Source organism: Rhopalosiphum maidis, chromosome 1 (genome assembly GCF_003676215.2).
Source record: "Rhopalosiphum maidis isolate BTI-1 chromosome 1, ASM367621v3, whole genome shotgun sequence".
NCBI lineage: Eukaryota > Metazoa > Arthropoda > Insecta > Hemiptera > Aphididae > Rhopalosiphum > Rhopalosiphum maidis.
In genome coordinates this window covers 59,251,375-59,257,130 of record NC_040877.1, presented here as the reverse complement: position 1 = coordinate 59,257,130, position 5,756 = coordinate 59,251,375, and positions in this window count along the sequence as shown.

Here is a 5,756-nt window from a genome sequence, read left to right as displayed (position 1 = left end):
GACTCGTATGAATATAATATTATAATGGTGTACTGCGCGCAGGCGGACGGATTCATTTCGCGAAGAACGCTCCTATAGACACGCAGCGATCTGCTATGCACGCGCTTGCTGTATGGTCTGTATGTGTGTACATTATTGTAATATCCGACGGCGCGGCGTTGTCGGTGAATATTATTATCGCAGGGAGGTGCTTGTCCCATTGTTGTACCGACGTGGAACGGGTTTTTTATTTTTTTTTTTCCGAACCGAGAAATCGTATTTTTTGTTTTATGCGTTTTTTGGCTTATCCATTGTGTTCTCACGACTCGCGAGTGTATCGTATTATATATTATATATAACATATATATATATATATATATATATAATATACATTTAGGTATTATATATGACCGCGTGCGATAAGTGTTTACGACGTTATAAAAACGCGCGACGGTTGCGTATGCGCGTCGGAGAGTAAATCATATTGCTTTTTTTTCGGCTGCAATAGAACTATAAGACTCGCTTCCAAAATAAATCGTTGTTGTAATATTGTTATTTATTAATATGACCGTCTGACAACAGACTGCACAGTAAAAACGCCGCACGATTATTTTTATTTTGCCGTATACTGTATACTATATGCAATACATACGTGTAACACGTCATTATGCATGTGGGTACATTATGTGCCAGATTTGAAACCTCCCCTGGAGGCAACGATAGGGGTTCTAACAGAATCCCGAAATATCCTAGCAAACTATAGCGAATTCCGAGCAAATTGTTGATTTTCTACTTACATAGCGCCAATGTATTAACGTGCAGTCGGCGTAAACTCGATGGAAATTACACATATTATTATAACATTGACGACGGGATGAGCTAATTTTTGCCGATTTTAGTTTGTTAGATTGTTCTTCGGCGAACTCGGCAAACGTTCGCTTTATATACGCGTCTTATTGAACGTATATTATCAGACGTATCTTAAATTGGACGAGAAGCCGAGACGTATATAAATAAATAATATTATCATCGTTTTAGATAATCGAGCAGTACATGACGTTTTGTAAAGCAATTAACGGAGAGGGATGTAGGAAATCGAAAACGCGGGTCCGCCGCCGACTGCGTTTCAATCGTAGCAATTTCCTACTCGAACGGACTCGAAGTAAACGAAGGATACGTAATCTTATAAACAATGCAAGTTTAATTATTGTACATGGAAGGAGTGAAGTTGTGCAATATTACAGCATTTCCGTCCTTCTCGATAATTGGGGTTGGCCTGCCGAATGACAATCTTATGCAATGTCCGTCGCTGCAACCCTCCGCGCGTATATCTCCATTCGACACACCAACCCATATTCTCTCCCTTCGCCCTATTCTTACTCCGAGTGCGCCCTTCTGATATTATGTCTATTGTATGATTTTTTTTTTCATTCTTTTTACAATCACGGGGTGTTTTCGCCCAATTTCATCATCTCTAGACATTATCCCCCCGGCTGCCTATACATATATAGGTACACTTGATTAAATAATTACTTATCTGTCGGTATTTGCACACACAATAATAATAAAATTATAACCTGTTCAGTAATCAAGCAAACACAATGCCATTAAATAATTAACTAGCTCAGTCCTAAACGTGACGTTTCCGATATAAATGTAAAAGTTAAAATTGTTTTGGAATAATAAATATTCAATAAGACAGTTAAGTACCCACTTTTCTTTATAAAAGGCAATAAACATTTTTCTCGTTTTGTTTCCTTTGTTGAAAGAGGTATAACACTGGCTCGTTTAAATATTGCTTTTGAGTTATTGCTATTTCAACTTGATAAACATACAGTCTACATGACGCATATAAAAATATATACATAAATACATAAGTAGTGTGTACAGTACATATATTTTGCGAATGAAAAGTTCTGAGATTATAAAATTTATTTTAATGTTTGATGGTATTTAAATTCATAAAAAAAAGTAATTATTTTAGTAATTGAAACGCATTCATGGAAGCCGTTGCCAATAATAACTGTAATAATATTTATGACATAATAATAATACGATGTTCAAAGGTATGTCGAGTCACCTCAATCACACACACTTATACATTATATTTATACATAGGTATAGCATTTATAAAGCATTTATTTTAAGAGTGATTATTATTTTACGACGAATATTTTTATTATTACTATTATTATTATTATATTAAAGATGATTGAAAATCAAAAACTCGAGTTACTTATTATTTATCAATCGAGTTGAGCTCCTTCTTATTAACGATATTCGTTCCACAATATTATCGGGTAACCTTCAGTGTATTTTAAATGGAAAAAATATAATAATAGCACTCCAATTTAATTATTTTTCTGTTAGCAAATACATTTGATCGTGTAGCGCATTTTGTTATTTTCATTTGACATTTCACTGTATTCCAAGAGTATTATATTAGATATTATTATGTACCCTTATCAATTATTGTCGGTCAATGCAGATTTGTCCCTATTTATTCATACATTACGGCAAGAGGGGCTGCCACGATGGTTTGTTTTTAATATAATAATATATTATATCCTCTACATGACGGCGTATATATACTCACTCTCTTACCGTCTCAATTTCATCCACTCTCGCGTACATAATCATCCGCTATTTGCATTCTCATTATCCCGCGTGTTTAGTCCCCGAGTACCGGTCATTTATCTGTCTGACCGCCGTCGTTTAAGAAGACCCTTTTACCGTTCAGATTATATTATTATACATAATACATTACGCGTGCTGCCCGACCCTCGTAATGTTATTTCGTACCTACGTACCTCTACGTGTCAGCATAGTTATTATTATTATTATAATGTTATTTTAAGACACTGACCGGCAACATTTTAAAAGCTCCGGCTGTGCATATTGTAGTCAGTGTTTTATTTATTTATTTTTTTTTTTTTATATTTTTACGCGTAACATTAACGGTAATATTAACAAAAAGTTTGGCCGTTATGAGAGCTTAACGTTTTCCGGGTAAAAGTGTTTAGAGGACAGATTTATACTTGTATGCGACGACTAATATCTCTTGAATAATGAATTTATGTTGTTTAAAAGTTTTAATATGCACGTAAAGCCTAAAATGTGCAAACGAGTGTTTTTAATTCGAGTGAGATTTATTTGTTAGAGGCTTTTTGTATTTTTTTTTTTTTCAAACGAACAAAAGAGCTTAATGACGAATTATAGTAATTCGATGTCAACTGTAAGGCAATAATAATATCTCTTGCTGTACAATAAACTATTTTTACTACTAAACGAGTGTTTCACTGAACAATGGATTGAAAAACTCGCCGAAAAATCTGAGAACACTTCACAGAGTTTTTAATCGTCTTAATCGAATTATTGTTTTCATTGCGAGACCGCATTAGGTTATTGGATTTGTTTTGATAACTAATTGCCGAGAAGTTTATCGATTCGTTTTATAATATATATATATATATTAAAAGGTTTCGGACTTAAACGATAGTGTCACATAAAGTATACTGCCGGCCTACTGCTCGTATATATATATTTATAAAATAAAATAACGGTAAACAGAAACTATACTTTAACAGCAGAGCCGAGACAATTAATAACATCAACTAAATAATCATATATTGCTTGTGCGCGTGGCCATTAACCGCTATATTACTTATTGAACCCGAAAAGCTCTATTTTAAACGCGTGCAATCCGTTGTAACGCGTATTTAGGTACGTTATGGCAGTTTATTTGCGTCATTAGCAAGGCGAGATTCGCCGCTGTCGTGTTTCCAGCTGATATTATAAAAATATAATAATATCATATGTTACTGTTGGGTACACATTAGATCATACATTGGTTTGCTCGCAGAAGAGAGGGAGATGGACGGTTGGAGTGTTAAGCTAAAAAAAAAATAATAATAATACGACAACTACTGCAGGACATACAATTCCTCCAACACGGGAATAATAACGCGAATTTTCGCATTCGCCGTCTTGCGCGAACACTATAATTTTATTGTCGCGTCAAACGGACGACGGTGTGTACACGGGGAGAGAGTCGGAACAAGAGAGCGTATCGTTCAGCAGTTGTAAAAGACGAGTGCGCGTGGAGCTCGACAACAAAAGACTGTCAAAAAACCGTACCGTAATTTTTTTTTTCCTACGACCATAAAAACAGTCAGCTGCACATGCCGTGTAGTGTGTGTAGTCGCGTGTTATTGTTTCACAACGTATAACTGGAGGGGCGGGCACCTGCTTGTCCGAATTGTCGTGAAAATCATTTTTGACGTGGCAAATATTGCCGCACTTGTAATGCGCTGCAGTCGTTCGTAGTACGCAAGTCGCAGAGTGCCTAAGACCTACGCGTGTATATTTGTATGCGTATTAAAGTTTGCACGACTTTAACTCGGAGGGATATCATTTGAAAATCGTCGAGCTAAACTGCAGAGACTCTAATTACGATATAGGGATGTATCTATACTATATGTATATAACTCGAGTATATATATTTTTATGATATAAATACACACACACACACACACACATCAAAGAGGTAAAATTGTGCGTCCCGTCGTGTTTTTCAGCTCGAGAGGGCCCACCCGGCGGGCGGAGAAAATTAATTTTCCAACGGAAAACCGGGTAACCTTTTACGAATCGTCGGGGACGAGTGCGGAGTAGGTACTCGGGAAAAAAAAATCCGATGATCAAATCTCGTTAAATTTCTAAGGACGGCAAAAAAAAAACTGCAGGTTTTTGACGAGATCGGTGTCCTATAGATAATGATGGGCACGGGGAGTGTATAGAAAGGAGAAATTAGTCGATCGGGAAATTCTTTCCATTATTTTTAATAGAGCTTTAACAACGGAGAAAGGTTGATTATGTCTTTTGCTCCCTGTCCCTCGCCGCCGCCCGTGCTGCGTTGCCACTCACCGCCGCCGTCGGCGGAGGACGAGTCAAGTCGTGCCGGAAATATTTCCCAAGAGAACAACCCCGAGAAAAAAGGGAATCGGCCGATAATTAAACCGACGGAGGCCGCTTTTTTTCCCGCGCACATGGATCCGATTAACCGCCGGCGCGCGAGATTTTTACGGCGCCCAAGCGCATCGCCGCGGATGAAGACGTAATCCCGCGAAAATCCATCGTTTGCCTTTCGGTTTCCGCCTCGTCTTGCGCCGCACGTGCACCAGTCACGGAAACGATATACCCGAGTTTAATTACGTGTTATACGCGGCTTAAAATGATTCGGGAAATTCTGCCGTGTATTAAGTTTTCGGTGATCATAGAGGTATTATATATGATATACATATATATATATATATATATATATATATATAGATACACCACACACGCCTACACTGTATACGCGAGAGCAAGCCGCCCGAGATTAATTTTTAGTTGATACCCGCGCCACTATACACGTTGTACGAGATATTGATATAAACTTCAGCCGCACCAGTAATAGCAAAAGTTGTTGGTTATTGCACTCCCGCGCGCTGAAGTTTCCCATCTACCGCGGTATAGGTACACTACATTTTTCTGACCAGTTTTATTGTACGCAGATCGTACCGAATAGGTATATAATAATACAGCATATACCTATAGCACTCGTCTTTCAATATAATGACAAAATATTATTTTTCGTCTTCTAAGCGTCAGCTTTCCACGCAACTGGAAATCATATTCAACGCACAATCACATATATAAGGTTGAAAAAAAGTTTTATTTTTATGAAATATTTAAAATGGTTTTACTGAAAATAATATTTATATAGAATATAGATATGA